The 17364-nt window shown below is 27.1% G+C and overlaps 2 long non-coding RNA genes across 2 annotated transcripts in view; both read right to left on the bottom strand.

Moving 5' to 3' along the window:
• The window catches only part of LOC107436648 (uncharacterized), an 11256-nt gene extending 9568 nt beyond the window's left edge, over positions 1-1688 (bottom strand). The window contains exon 1 of the long non-coding RNA XR_001583125.4: positions 1577-1688. This is a non-coding gene — a long non-coding RNA (uncharacterized lncRNA). The remainder of the gene's footprint in view (positions 1-1576) is intronic.
• Positions 1689-5691: 4003 nt separating this feature from the next.
• Positions 5692-12594, bottom strand: LOC107436638 (uncharacterized). The gene is made up of 3 exons (XR_001583124.2): positions 12445-12594; positions 7639-7901; positions 5692-5915 (listed from the first exon to the last, which is right to left on the bottom strand). It is a non-coding gene; the product is annotated as an uncharacterized lncRNA (long non-coding RNA).
• Between the last annotated feature and the right edge of the window lie 4770 nt (positions 12595-17364).

Below are 17364 nucleotides of genomic sequence, written 5' to 3'. Positions count from 1 at the left end.
TTTTGTTTTTTATACTAAAATATAATCTTATAGTATGAAATCTCTATAAATACATATTAGAGAGACATTATAATAATATTATATTTATGTAAAAATCGTTTTATCTGAATAAACGGCTCAGATTTATCTGAGTATGTCAGAAAGAGTATGTCACATTTAAAGTATGTCACAAAGAAAAAATTTCATGTTCACGATTTTTTCTCGCCTTTTTAGGGTGTAAGGAAGAAGAAAATTCATGTAGAAATAGTGTGCCCTCCAAATTTTTTTTAATTTTTTTTTGGCCGCCTAACTGGCGTTTATTTGTAGAATTGCTCATATATGTATATATATATATATGTAATATAGTATTAATTTAAAACAAAAATGTCAGAAAGATGTTTGCTCTGAATAAAGTACGTTAAAAATTATTTAGCAAATATGAACCAGAATAAATGGAATATTTGAAAGTTTTCATAAAAGAATCGTACCTGATTTCAAAATTTTTATTTTCCCAGCAATATTTCCCCCCAAAATTTTTATTTTCCCAGCAAACTATATTTTTTTCAAAAGCCTTAATTTTACTCCTCAAATTTTTAAATTCAACTATAGTCTGAAAAAATATTGTCTACTTGAGATTTTCACAAAAAAAAAGTCATTATTTTTTAAGAAAATATCGGCAAAATATTCATTTGATTATCAAAATAAATATTTAAGTCATTAATTTCTAGCACAAAATTGTGCAAAAACATTTTAATCTTATCATACTAGATATTTTAGAATATCCCCTCACGAATTTTGAGCCATATGTTGCGCTCAGAAAATACTTTACAAATCCTGTAGAGAACTACAGTAAAAATTCTAAAAGTTTTATTTTGCAAAAGAACAATCGTGTTAAAAAGTAAACAATTACAAAAGAACAATAGTGAAAAAAAGTAATCAAGTACAAAAAAACAATAGTGGAAAAAGTAAACAATTACAATAGCATTTAGTACTTAATTTTAAAATACTTTTTACAAAAATAGCATTTTTTCAGATTTTCAGAAAAAGTATTAATAAATAAGAACGAAATAATATATATAAAATAATAAACGTGGTAAGAAAGCTGAATTTCAGTAATTTTTCACAACCCGGAAGTGAAACCAGTAACTATAAAATAATAAATATTAATGAACGAAGTATTTATTTGTTAAAAATTATAAATTTGATTTATATTTAATTAATTAAACGTATTTTAATTAATATCAATACAACTTATAATAATTTTATATACCAGGATCTCAAACCAAGATTTAGTTTTTAAAGTTACCATAAATTTCCAATTAAATAAAATTATTATTATTATAAGTACTATTTAGAGAGAGATTATTATAAAATAGCGACTAAGACGCATTCATATAGCCAAAAATGTAATTGCTATTTCCTGTTACTAAAAATATTATACTTTTTCCCGAATCTTCCGCATCGGGAAATTTGAAAGAAGGAGAAAAATTCAATCGATCAGGATACGGGGAGATTGAATCTTTTCTTACAAATTTGAAATACACTAAATAAATCTTAACAAAACGTATAAAGATTAAAGATTATTAAATAACATTACCTTGAAATTGAATAGAAAATCAAATTTCCGTTTTAAAAAGCAGGATCAATTCACATTAAAGGATGCTGTATTTCTCTTTACACAGCCAACATCAGAAATGGCTTACTGAGTGGATGTTGTGCGCATGGGGTTGCATTGGATAAAACCTAATTTCAAAAAGGGGAGTTTGTTCTATCATACCTCTTTTATTAATTTAAACGGTCGCAGAATATATATTAAACAAATTTTTCATGCTCTTTTTATTATTTTACGTTAATTTAGGACAAAGTAAGATTAAAAAAAAATATTTAGCATTTCCATAATTTATGATTATGAAATACAACGAGAAATACCGGTGAGCGGCGTTAAAGGTAAAATCTTTCAAACGCGGCTCACTTACAAACAATAATTTCTCAAATTGAGCTCATTTGCAATTATTTAAATCTAAGAAACATTTATTCAACATTGATTTTTTTTTAAATGTACAAAATCAATTATAGATGAACTTTTGAATATGAATGAAAAAAAAAATTCAAAATTCTTTTTCAATGTTTTTTATAATTAAAAAATACTAAAATACCATTACGAAATTACTGAAAAAATTTAACTTAAAATTATTTGTTTGTTGAAATATTATTATTTTTTCTAGATTTTCGAAATGTCTTCTTGTATCATTAATTAATATTGATCATTAATTAATATTGAGATTCCATCTATTTACTAAAACTGTATTTCACTAACTCATTGACATCGAATGTTAATAATATTTCGCACAGACTTTTTGCTTAGCGTAGTGATGTATCATTGATTAATATTGAGATTCCATCTATTTACTAAAACTGTATTTCACTAACTCATTGACATCCAACGTTAATAATATTTCTCACAGACTTTTTGCTTAGCGTAGTGACGTATCATTAATTAATATTGAGATTCTATCTATTTACTAAATCTGTATTTCACTAACTCATTGACATCCAATGCTAATAATATTTCTTACAAATTTTTGCTTAGCGCAGTGATGTATCATTAATTAATATTGAGATTCCATCTATTTACTAAAACTGTATTTCATTAACTCATTGACATCCAATGTTAATAATATTTCTTACAGACTTTTAGCTTAGCGCAGTGATGTATCATTAATTAATATTGAGATTCCATCTATTTACTAAAACTGTATTTCACTAACTCATTGACATCGAATGTTAATAATATTTCGCACAGACTTTTTGCTTTGCGTAGTGATGTATTATTAATTAATATTGAGATTCCATCTATTTACTAAAACTGTATTTCACTAACTCATTGACATCGAATGTTAATAATATTTCTTACAGACTTTTAGCTTAGCGCAGTGATGTATCATTAATTAACATTGAGATTCCATCTATTTACTAAAAATGTATTTCACTAACTCATTGACATCCAATGTTAATAATATTTCTCACAGACTTTTAGCTTAGCGCAGTGATGTATCATTAATTAATATTGAGGTTCCATCTATTTACTAAAAATGTATTCCACTAACTCATTGACATCCAATGTTAATAATATTTCTCACAGACTTTTTGCTCAGCGTAGTGATGTATCATTAACTAATATTGAGATTCCATTCAAACACTATAACGTTAACATAATTCTTCATTATTGTTATAAAATATAATTTTCTGCTTTGAACCAGAGATTATCGTACTTCACATCCAAGTTGCATTTTTTTCAAAAAACATAACTAATATTAATGCTAATTATACCATATTTATCTGGATAATTAATAAAAAAGTCTTAAGAAGCTTTTTGTTTTATTTGAGAAAATTGAAATAGTTCTTAAGATTTATTTCGGAATGCCTTCTTTCACTTACCAAAACGATATATAGTTAATACATTAACTTCCATTCGCATTTTTTTGTAACTATACAAATACTTTTACTAATACTAAATATAATGGGTGTTGAACTGGGCAATTACGAAAACAATCTTATATGAAGCTTTTTAATTCAATTGAAAAATGTGAAATTATCTAAGATTCATGAATGTAACGTAAAATGTCTTTTCAGTAACTGAAATGATATTTAATTACTTAATTTACATCAAAATAGTACTTTTTTTTTAATGATTATACCCATAAAATATGCAGAACTATTTTTTTACTGTAAAATATGCAGAAAAAGTGTTTGTTCAAATGATTTGCTTTGTTCAGAAAATGTTAAAATGCTTCTAAATCTCGGAATTTCAAATGTAACGTTCGATTAATCACAACAACTGTATTTGATGAACTCCAAATTTTTCAAAACTATATAAATACTAATATTTGGTACTAAAGGGTTGAATTTTTTTTTAGAAGCATATTGGAACAACAAAATGTTGTTTTTGCAATATGACGGATTTTTGATTTTTAATTCATTTTTGCAAACTCTCATTATGGCTGTTTTAAATGCAATGATTTTTGTAAAAAAAACTTTTGTCTTAATTTTTTAAAATTTAAATTTGTTCTGTATTCGCTTAGCTCGTTAAGCTCTTCGCTATACAGAATTATTAACTTAAGAAAAATTTATAAATTTAAGTTTGAAAGACATATCTAAAAGAAAAGCTGAAGACTTTTATATCCTTTTTTCGTGAATTTCAAGGTATTGTTGTTGAATTAAATTTGTGTATTAAATATCTGACTTTATTCTACATATTAACTCATTTGTGTAGTCCAACATATTTGTGAATTAAATTATATGCTTACTCTTACTTATTTTTGTGTTAAATTAAATGCGTTGAATTAAATGTGTATTCTGATCTTTTTTCTATTAAATTGTAGAAGGGTAATTTTACTTATTAGTTTTTTTTTAAATATCTGCTCTTGTTTGTATATTAAATTTTCGCACTTCGAGTATTAAATAATTTCTCTTATTTGGATGCTATAATATTTGTTATATTAAATAATTTCTCTCATTTGTGTGCTAAATATCTGCTCTTATTTGTGTACTGTAACCTCTTTGAGTATTAAACATCTGCTTTTAATTATGTATTAAATAATTTGTTTACTGTAATTCATTTGTATTTTAAATTTCTACTTTTAATTGTGAGTTAAACTATTTGCATACTTATTTGTGTATAAAATGTCGTTTCTGATTGTTACTACTTTTTTAAAAGGTAGTAGTTGAACACCGATGGGCACCTGTGAATTTAAGAAAGGAAGTTTGTCACAAATATCCGTGCTTGAGCCTCATTTACACGTCACACTGCAGAGAGCAATAACCAACGGGATTCGAACCTGCAAGCATTGGCTTCACAGGCAGGCACGCTGACCGCTCGGCCACCTGACCGGCAAGCTGCTGTTCTTATTTGTTCATTAAACTATTTGAATACTCATTTGTGTATTATATATCTGCTCTTATTTGTACATTAAACTACTTGAATACTTATAGTGTACTACATATCTGTTCTTAACTTATTTGTGTACTATATATCTGCTCTTAACTTATTTGTGTACTATACATCTGCTCTTGTTTGTGCATTAAACTATTTGAATACTTATTTGTGTACTAATTATTTTCTCTGCATTGAAAGAATGATATTTAATTAAACTAATTTTAAAAAATAACCACTGACCATTCATCACATAAATTATTCATCTATCTAGCCTTTGTTATTTTGTATAAAATTAATGTTTGCAGGAAAAAAAAATATGTGAAAAAAAAACTGGTTATGATAAAATATTCATTTTACATATTTTGCATTAAACTATTTGAATACTTATTTGTGTATTAAGTATTTTTTTCTGGATTGAAATAATGATATTTAATTAAACTAATTTAGAAAAATAACAACTGACCATTCATCACATAAATTATTCATCTATCTAGCCTTTGTTATTTTGTGTAAAATTAATGTTTGCAGGAAAATAAAATATGTGAAAAAAAAACTGGTTATGATAAAATATTTATTTTATATATTTTGCATTAAACTATTTGAATACTTATTTGTGTATTAAGTATTTTTTCTGGATTGAAAGAATGATATTTAATTAAACTAATTTAGAAAAATAACCACTGACCATTCATTACATAAATTATTCATCTATCTAGCCTTTGTTATTTTGTGTAAAATTAATGCTTGCAGGAAGAAAAAAAATGTGTAAAAAAACAAACAAATTGGTTATGATAAATTATTTATTTTACATATTTTACAGCTTGTCTTTACAGTTTTTGTACTGAATCATAGTTTCAAACAGTATTTTACTTTCTATCTACATTCGACAATTTACAGATGACAAATTTGATTGTAGAAATAAAAATGGCACCAAATTTGATTTGGATTGTTTCATCGACGATTATTCTTCAAAATAAGGATAAAAACGATGAAATAATACCTATATAGAAATAAATGTTCCATGATTACAAAACATAAATAGAAAATACATTTATATAATTGGCACCTATGTAATAAAAACAATGGAATATAATTGAAAATAGAACGTAATTAAGGTTATAGTGAAAGTTAAATACGCATAATTAGCATTAACACGTAATTAAATACCCGTTAAAAATAATTATACGGCAATTATGCAGTTTGCTGATTAATGAAGGTTTTGAGAGAAACCAATACCGAATTTTTTAATAAATCCCATTATAGTTGCGAAGCCTAATTAAATAATGTACTTACCAACAATATAATTTCGATTATGGATCAATTATTTAAAATACATCTTACCTTTTGATTTCATATTAACTCAGCTATATAATATGTATAAGAAATAATACTTACTTGATATCCTTAACAAAACTGATTCTTTGACTGATTTATGTATGATCAGACCTCGACTAATCATAATGTTTATATGCGTGATTAGAGTTTGACTATTTATACATATGATGAAACTTCGAGTGATACTGTTGATTATACGCATGATTAGACTTCGATTAATATTACCGTTAATAAATATGATTGCGGTTTATATGCGGGATTTGACTTAATTGATTTGACTTTGATTAAATAATATTAAACTTCGAGCATATAATAATATTATTTGATTTGTGTTATTTGTGCTGATAAGTGTTATTTTTCAAGGAACAGACAAGTGTATATGGATGTATGTAAAACTATACGCTCTTCATCAACTTGAACAATCAGACAGAAAAAAAATTAATTAAAAATAACATTTTGAAAAAAAAACCTATGGCTTTCGGAAGAAAAAAACTATTTGAAATCCCTACATCTGAATTAGGTAAGATCTAGTACTTGTACAGTCTCTGTCAAAATTACTAAACGCACTATAAGATTCTACGTAAAATCTTAATTATCAGGTGATACTGTAGCGACTAGTATCAACCACCATCAACAGATGGCGATACCAAGGAATGACGTCAAACCCCTTGGTATCGCCATCTGTTGATGGTGGCTGATACTAGTCGCTACAATACTATACAACTTTATTGTTTTTACGCGACTGAAACCGGTTTGCACTTGTTTACGTTCGCGTATCAATTGGTTAATATTGGTTCACATACGTTAAAAATAAATACAAATATGAAGTATATAAAAAATCTCCCGAATAAAAACCCATTACATGTATGTTTAAATATAAAAGTATTGCATATAAACTCGTGCAAAACATGTAATTATTAAAAAACTACAGTGCTTTTAATAATTTGGTCTAATTATTATAATACACTAATATAATACCTGATATAATAAATATTCTATATTTATATAATATGTCGTCTAATTTATACAATCGTCGAATTTATATCATATATCGTCTAATTTAACCAATGGGATACACAAACGTAAGCAAGTGCAAACCTGTTTTAGTCGCGTAAAAACAATAAAGCTGTATAGTATCTCCTGATAGTTAGGATTTTACATAGAAGCTTATAGTGCGCCTAATAATTTAGCCATGTATAGATGCAACAAAAAATTTCTTCCTAGAGACATTGTTACTAGAATTTATTATTACTCTTACCTTTATTATTATTTTTTTAAATTTTAAAACATAACGGAATTATGGTTTATTTAATCTAAAGAGTAATAAGTTAAACAATCAAAGCTCATAATTTCAGAGAAATATTTGATAAATTTTGTACATTACTTACATGTGTTTCATTTTCTCTATTCTTTACCAGCCATGATAGCCACCATGATATCCATGATGGTGACTTATTGGATGCCCTACGTGAGTGCTGTGATAAAGCTTGATGTATTTAATGACAGGTACAGGGGGTGGTATATGCTTTACAACTTTAACAACGTGGACGGGTTTTATAATCTTGATAATTTTTGGCTCTTCATAATGTCCTCCATAATAACCACTTGCGGCCACAGAAGCAATCAACAGCAGAGAAATTAATCCAAAAGCCTAAAAAAAATTTTTACAAAAATAAAATTAAAGTGATAAATCAAAAACTAAAAAGTGAATAATTTTGATTACTTTTCCTTTTGTTTTTATATCTTATTTGTATTTATGGCCCAGTAATATAAATTCATTAATGCTTGACCGCAAATATTGCAATAAGTAAAATGCGCAAAGTGGTAGTACTTGAAAATTTTAGCCTAGTGGATATTTTTTCTGTTGCCATTCATACCATTTTAAAATTGAAATGACATTATAATCAGATACAAAATAAATATTTCTATAGTTAAACCCCGTTATAGTGCACTGTCTGCGGATCTAGCAATAAGTTCACTATAAATGGGGCTTTACTATATCCGAATTCGTTAAAAACTATTACTTAGCATACGATAACAGTATTGATCGAAAAAGTGATTATGATAGTACGCATTTGTTTTTATATTATTAACCAATTAAATAAATAATACATCAAATATTACAATAAAAAAAATTATAAATTAAATTTTACATTCTATAGAGGAAATTAGTATTTCTTGATTGACTACAATTTGATTTTAGGAAGAGTTTACCAATTTTTTTTATCAATAATTAGTTACGAATCATATTTTCTAGACATAATTTCTCTCAATGAAAATGCCAATTAAATATTTTTTAATGTCAATTTCACTTCCGAGGTAAGAGATGTTTTAACTTTTCTTTTATTTCTTTAACATAGATGGATGAATGGGTTACTTAACAACTTGTCCACCCTAGTTTAAAAGCGAAGATCGTGCATGAGTAAGATTTGTCACAATGTTACGAAATGCCATCATTTGCAATCGCAACTCCTGCAAATTTAAAATTGGAGAATTGAAAAAGAACTGTAGAAATGAAATAAAATTTCACTATAAGCGAACTTATAATTTTTAATCTGTCCTCAATAAGCATACAAATAACATTAGTTAAATGGAAATTTGGAAAGGGCCACTAAAAAAGTTCGTTACAACCAAGTGTTCCCTATATCCCAGGTTCATTATAGTGGGGTTCGGCTGTATTAATAGTATATTGAGATGGACAGAAGTGTAGTAAAAAATTTTCGTGTAACGGAACACCAAAAATGGTAGCAACTACTTTCATGCAACGTTTTCCACTAAGTGTTCCACTGCACCAAAGCCCAAGTATAGTTCCTGGTGCTGTAAAACACTTAGAATGTTCTTTTACACCATCGTAAAGTCACCATGTTTGTTACTTGGTAAGCTCAAAATTTCTAATTACAATAATATACGATACACATAAGAATCGGTAAAATTATTTTTACGAGACAATATTAAATAAGAACCAGTAATTTACGATACATACATGCACTAATTCTTAAAATAAAATTAGTTTGTAAATCAAACATACGAGAGGCCGAGAGAATATTATGAAGAATTCAAACTAGCCTTAAAAGAGCGGGAGCGGATTTAAAGAATACATTATACAATTATTTGATACATTTTACAGATAAGTTAAAATATAAATATCCTTATTACGCAACTGGAAACATACAAGCATATTTTTAACAGCAAACTTTAGTTTCTGCAGGACAAGCAAACACTCGCCAACTCGTTATCGATTGTAAGCACCGGCGAAATCAAAACCCGCCAACCCTGGAGTTTTCCGAAGCTATAATATTTAACGTTTGGTGCGAATGCGAGTGATCTTGGTGTAAACATTTTGTATTTTCGGTGTTTAGGACTTATATTCACCCTTTAAATAGTATATGAAAGCTTGATTTGGTGTTAACTTGAATAAAATTTTAGGGTTGTTCATTATAAAATTTGTAGAGAAAAATTTTATTACACCATGGTTTTTACACTGTGAAGAATTAATTCTAAATTTCTGCAACTTCTTATTTCAAAAAAAATCTCTAATCTTAAATGGGTTAAGGAGATAGAATTTTCTCTTTCTTCAAGAAAAAAATTTAGTTATTAGAATCAGATGAGAAAAAACTTAATATGTTTCAAGAAATTATACTTATTTAATCAAATTTATTGTACACAAGCTATTTAAAACAGGCACCGACGGAAATATAGCAGTTTCAAGTTAAAAGCTAATTATTTTGAATAAACAAATATACTAAATTTAGAAAGCCTATCAAGCCTATCACTTTCAAGTTTTTATCGATTTGGAGGGGTCTGGCAGAGTGCTATAGCCCACCAAACGCTGTGCAAAGTGTGGAGGTAGTGGGTTCAAATTCCGCTGCTGTCCTGACACAAGCCTTCAAATGTATGTAATTCCAATAAATAAAAAAGAAATCGATTAGGATTTTTAAATTTGGAATATTCCACAAAATAGTGACTTTTGTAGGGTAAAAACCTTCCAAAAATGTACTTCTAAATTAAGATTTTGTCCCTGAAATTATAATATTTCATATTTTTTTAGTAAAGAAAAAATATCCAGTTAAAATCTATAGGTATATGGAAAATATTATGATACTTAAATAGAAAGGAATAAAAATTTACTTGACTGATTTGATAATCGTACCGGCACCGATTTTTAAAACGTAGTTTCGAACTTAATTAATTTTAAATTTTGGTATAAAGTTGTAGATTCTAATAAGAATTTGTTTGATTTAAATAATTCTCTTTGATCTTTAAATAATTAATACGGTTTGAGGTTCTCTATTTTAGATGTGAAACTTTTAAAAAATGAAATAAAAACTGATTTTATTACACCCCGAAAAATAACAATGCTTCCCTAAATTAAAAAAAATGATAAAATAAACCGAAAATTACATGAATGTATGTATATAAAATAATAATCTAGTTGAACTAACAATACAACTGCTTTTCAGATCACAGATTCAGATTTAAAAGTGAAAAAACAATAAAATCAGTCAACAGGAATATTTTGGTGTGATTTAGAACCATTCAAGCATTTCTCAAATTCTTCTTTTGAAAACAGTCGAAGTAAAACTCTTATTTGTTTTTACTTTTTGTTTTTGGGAGTAAAATTTCAGCAAACGAAAGAGACATTTGTTTTGAATGATTTGAAGGTACAAAGTGCATTCATACAAAACTTTTATCAGTATGTGCTATTTTTTAAATTAGTATTGAAATATATTCAAGAACTTTCCAATGTAATAAATTCATTTTCTGGTAAGTATATATATTCAAAACATATATACATATATTCAAATATTTTTACCCATTTAATTTTAGATTAATGCTAAATAAAATTATTTACATATTAATTTTGAAGTTTTTATTAAAAAAAATGAAAATTCCAGTTTTCATGGGATTTAGAAAATTAATTCTCCGATAGTAAAGAGTACCTACATCTCTAATGACGCAGGAAAATATTTTGTAATTTTTTATAATTTTTATAAGTTAATAAGAAAACTTTTATTTTCTTTGATATATGAATTAAAAATCGCAGTTTCTGCCATTATTTAAAACACGAGTCTTAGGAAGTTAAAATATAAAAATATTGTGTTGGAGAAATTGAAGCTTTAACACAATATAAATCTTTATCAATTTAGAAATAAAATAATAAAAATTGCATTTTCTGCCATTATTTAAAGCTCGAGTCTCGGGAAGTGAAGGAAAAAAATATTTGTATCGATCGGAGAAATTAAAGCCAAAACACTTTATCAGCTCAGAAATAAAATATTTAAAATTAAAAATCAGATTTTCTGCCATTAATTAAAGCTTGAGTCTCGGGAAGTGAAAGAAAGAAAAATATTTGTGTCGGAGAAATTGAAGCCGAAACACTTTATCAATCTTTATCAGCTCAGAAATAAAATATTTAAAATTAAAAATCGAATTTTCTGCCATTAATTAAAGCTCGAGTCTCGGGAAGTGAAAGAAAAAATATTTGCATGATCGGAAAACTAAAGCCGAAACACTTTATCAATCTTTATCAGCTTAAAAAAAAATTCAAAATTAAAATCAGATTTTCTGCCATTATTTAAAGCTCGAGTCTCGGGAAGTGAAGGAAAAAAATATTTGTATTTGAGAAATTAAAGCCGAAACACTTTATCAGTCCTTATCAGCTTAGAAGTAAGATATTCAAAATTAAAATCAAATTTTCTGTCATTATTTAAAGCTCGAGTCTCGGGAAGTGAAGGAAAAAAAAATATTTGTATCAGAGAAATTAAAGCCGAAACACTTTATCAGTCTTTATCAGCTTAGAAATAAAATATTCAAAATTAAAAATCGGATATTCTGCCATTATTTAAAGCTCGAGTCTCGGGAAGTGAAGGAAAAAAATATTACATCGGAGAAATAGAAGCTGTAACACAATATTTCACTTAACATAGACAAAATTAAGAATCACAGTTTCTGCCATTATTTAAAGCTCGAGTCTCGAGAAGTTAAAATGAAGAAATATTGTATCGGAGAAATAGAAGCCATAACACAATATTTCATTTAACATAGTCAAAATTAAAAACCACAATTTCTGCCATTATTTAAATCTCGATTCTCGAGAAGTTAAAAGAAGAAAAAAAATTTATTGTGCCGGAGAAATTGTAGCCGAAACACAATATCAATTTTCAACTACTCACAAAGGTAAAAAATGTACTCACCAAAACTTTCATGGTGGCAATAAATGAATGACTGGTTAGTTTGAGAAGAACAGCTAAGATTTTTTGATTTGAATGACAAGTAATGACCAAGCGGGTTTTATATAGGAAAAAATGACCTCGCTCTCCAAAAGAAGACGAAATCGAAAGTGGGTGTTACCAGTTTTCTCCCTCCCTAAATCACCATATTGTTGAGAAAGGTATACTACACGGAAGTCCAATTCTTCCGGTGCATGCCGACGCGTTGACGAAATACCAGCTCTACCTTCGGGGAACCATTTTGTTATTAGAGATCTTAAAATTTTTTTCTTATTTGCCCTACTTTTATCATTTACACCGCCATTTAGATTGTAAGAATATGGTCCGGGGTTTAGAAAATGAAATTTCAGGTCAAACACACACACAACAAAGAAGCCTGCTGGCTGATCATATTAAATCACGTAGAAAAATAAAAAAAACAAATTTAATTGACGACATCATCAAAAATGTTTTGATCGATATCTACATTAATGAGAATTTTCTCAGGGGTTCAGCGTTGCTTGTTGAAACATGGACCTATTGTAAATTGTATCATTTAGCTGAAGGGTTTGTTGGGAAATAGGTTTGTTAAAAAACGCTCACGTGCTTGTAACATTAACAATGAAAACTGCTGAGAGTTAAACACGTGGATATTACTTTCTGAACGCATTGATTAAAACGAATGTTTTAATTAAAATATTTATTGGGTGTTTGTAGATTAGTTCAAAAAGTTAATAACAAAATACATAATCTCTTCTTAACACGTTCACGCCGGGGTGACCCACCGGTGGGTCATGCTAGATTGTCTCATCGGACGGAGCACAGGAATAAAAATTGGCAACAAATAAATTTCATTTTTTAGTTTTCTTCCGGGAATAATAAAAATCCATAACTACCAAATGTTTTTAACGGATGCAATTTTTATATTGAATTGCTTCTTCGCCGTGATAAATTTCCTTACAGTGAATTGTTATTGTTGAGAATAGATTAACTCCTTCCGAATATTATCTAATATTGAAATAGTTCTTCTACCAGTATTTTCTCTTTTCCGTCCATCTTTCAGGCGCAACACCCGGCGTGAACGTGTTAAATAATGTGTTTTAGGTCGATGAATGGAACCAAAATTTGTATTTTTAAATGAATTTTTATACTATATTACATTTTATGCTTATGAACTTTTAAATTATGTTATACAGTATAAATTTATTTAATACAAAATTATACATTATTTATTTGCATATTTTAAAATACATTATTTATTTATGCATTTTATATCATACTATACATTATTTACATATACATTTTCATGCTATATTATAGATTGTGCATTTATGTAATTTCAAATTACATTAATTAAAGATAAAATTATTTTTATGCTACATTACATTATCTACTTATGAATTTTTAAATTATGTTATACAGTATCAATCTATTTGATATTAAATTATGCGTTATCTATTTATGCATTTTAAACTAGATTATACTATACATTATGTACAGATTCATTTTTTACGCTACATTATACATCATGCATTTATGCAATTTTAAATAATATTAATTGAAGATTAAATTAATATTTATTCTCTACATTGCATTATTTACTTATCAATTTTTAAATTATGTTATACAGTACGAATTTATTTGACATTAAATTATACATTATCAATTTACGCATTTTAAAAAATATAGTCAATTTTTTCATTTTAAATTATACTATACATTATCTACATATACTTATTTTATGCTATATTATACAATGTGCATTTATGTATTTTTGAATTACATTAGTTAAACATTAAATTAATTTTTATGCTACATTACATTATCCATTTAAAGATTTTTTAATTGCATTACACATTATCTATTTATTTGATTTTAAATTATATAATACGCATTTTAAAATACTTTGTTAATAAAGTTACTTGATGCATTGTGCTTATACGCATTTTTAAGTTACCTTAACTTTATTTATTTGAGAATTTTTAAAATAAATTATAAGACATACATTCAGACATTTATTCAATTTTAAAATAAATTAGGCATGATGAATTTTTTAAATTGATTAAAAAATTACACATTTAAAAAAGCATAACAATTCTAGGCGTTTTATTTCATCATAGTTTTCCGAAATCAGTGTTTGAACAAATATCCTAAATAACTTTCGGTCTAAAGATCGGATTTCTTGCAGACTTAATGATTCTAGGGCTTAACCTTAAATGTGCAATTCAATAGTGCAGACAGTATTTCAAGTTGCGAAATATGGCGTATAACCATACTATCTCTGAATAAACATAAATTCTTTGACGCTTTTGATTTATTGACTATCAAAACATGGGATGCACCCGCAATCTCGAATATATGGTCACAGTAGTATGGCCTGAAGCTTCGAATCCTTAATATTTAGTTCACTTTTCAAGTTTTATACCTCATCTATCCTTGCTGATTTCGCACAATGGAGCAACATTGCTTTTGAGTTGTCAATAATGTAATCTATGCTTTATTAATTTTTGAACTACAGACAGTGAGCATATAGAATAAGAATCGTGTCACCCTATAATAATATTTTTAAATAAATCTATGACATAAAAAAACAAATATATGACATATTCACTACAATTTTCATATAGTTAATTTATTTTTTATAACATCAAATCATATTTATTAAAACGTAAAATTGTGGCGGCTGAACTTTTTTTTAATGTATCTTAAATTTGTCAGGGAAAATTCCGATATTTTCCAAAACTCTTGTTTCTATCACTGTTATTTGTGTATATCTGAAATTATTCACCTGCTTTTTTATTTGTTTCCTAATTAATTTTAACATATATTTTGCTATATATTTATCCTTTCATGCTATGCTTCATTAATTTCCTAACTTATCCATTTTGTAACTTTTTATTCATAATTTTGTAACAAGTTTAGCTTATTCGATTCTGTAACTCAACAATTGGTATATTTATTTTAAAATTTTTTAATTAAATTTTTGCACTTCTAAATAGGATATGGAAAAAATACTATGAAAATTATTAAATTTATTGTCACTCTAAAATGAGGCCTTTTTTTTCCTTAGTACAAAAACACATTCACTAACTTAAAGTAACGTAATTTAACACGATTCATCTATTTTAATAAGAACGATTCATAGAAAAGCAGGATAAAAAAAAAATGAGATGTGTATTTTAATTTATATTCTGCCTCAAAAATGAGACACAGAAAACGTTTTTGTTGTTATTTTTGAAGTATTCATTGGTCTTTAAAATTTCAAAAGAATTTTTAAGTTGTTCGAATCATATAATAGTCTCATTTGTGATAACTTAATTTTTTGTTTTTGTTTATTTATTGTTGTTTACACAATAGCTTTTATTGTTTGTAATTTGCTTTATAAGTTCAAACATTTATTATTAGATTGTTATGCATTCTTTGTGTCTGAAAACTGTTTGACCTACTTTATTTTATCTGTCCCTTGCAGAATGGTAATAATTGTTTCTTATTTGGTAATAAAAATCTTACTTTTGCTGTGATAACTGATCGTAAAAGTTTTGTTTTATTATTATAACATTGATGAATTGTTTTAGATAAAAGTGTAAGTTCTCAGCCTTTCAACCTAACTACTTTAAAACTACTTTCTTTATTTAAAGTAAATTGTTAAATATAAAAATTGTTAAGATTCTTTTATTTGACTCAATATCTTGTCATATATAAAATCTTTGCTGAATTAGGAATAAATAAACAAATGGACTTTAAATTGTTATATAGTTATGATATGAGAATGTCAAAGTTGATGCTTACTGTTTAAATTATACAAACATTATATTTTTATTTTACAAATCATAAAAAATTTTCTTCAATCAAAATTTTATTTACCTCATAAATTTGCTTTAACTGCTACACAATTGTAACCCTTGGCGGCCAAAGCTGTGGAATTGGCTAATACGTATAAAGGAATTTATCGTTTGGGACATATAAAAAAATGTCAAAGCTAAGTACGGTTGCTTGGACGTAAATATTATTAGCACGAAAACTGCAAATGGGAATCATTACACAAATTTAATCATAGATATCAGTGTCAAAAAAGTAAAAAAGAATAAATTCAGGCATAAAACTGACACCAACAAACTCCACATCATTATACACATACAAAAAGAAAATGCTTAAAACTCATAAATTGTGCAGTTATTTAAATTTAAGGATTTAAAACTAAACAATAAGGTACAACGTCCTGTTGCAATATTAAAAATTGCGTCCACATGCTTGGTAAAGACACCATAAATTATATGAAATAAATTTATAAAAATAATTCGAAAGCTATATCCTACTCACAGAAGAGAAAAAAAAATCAGATATAAAACAAACTAAATCTTTTCTGAAACATGATAAGAATTATAAAACAAGTTTAAGACTGAAAAGGAAGCAAAAAACTAAGAAATAAATATGTGTTTCAGAAAGTCTGATAATAAGGAGACTGATAATACACAAACACTTACACCGAAGAGCCATTACATTATGACCACCCTCCATCTATAACAATGGGCTCGCCCAGGTTTTCATGGTTTCTCGACCAGGAACAATGTTTTCATGGGGCACATTAGGACCCATAATCCTCATAGAACAATCCCTGACGTCTGTAAGCTACTTGAACATAGTTGCAGACCAGGTTCACCCATTCATGGCAACAATTTTTCCTGCGGGGGATGGTGTTTACCAACTGGATAATGCACCATGTCATAAGGGTCAAATCGTCGAAGAAAATTCCAGTGACTTTCAAGTCATGTCTAGGCCCAAATTCACCTGACCTTAATCCAATAGAGCATTTGTGGTCCTACTTGGAAAACCAAATTCGTACTGCCACGCTACTCCCTCGCAATGTGAGGGAATTGCAGGACCAGTTGGTGAGCGCTAGGTACC

Source organism: Parasteatoda tepidariorum, chromosome X2 (genome assembly GCF_043381705.1).
Source record: "Parasteatoda tepidariorum isolate YZ-2023 chromosome X2, CAS_Ptep_4.0, whole genome shotgun sequence".
NCBI classification, from domain to species: domain Eukaryota; kingdom Metazoa; phylum Arthropoda; class Arachnida; order Araneae; family Theridiidae; genus Parasteatoda; species Parasteatoda tepidariorum.
This window is presented reverse-complemented; position numbering and strand designations above follow the sequence as displayed.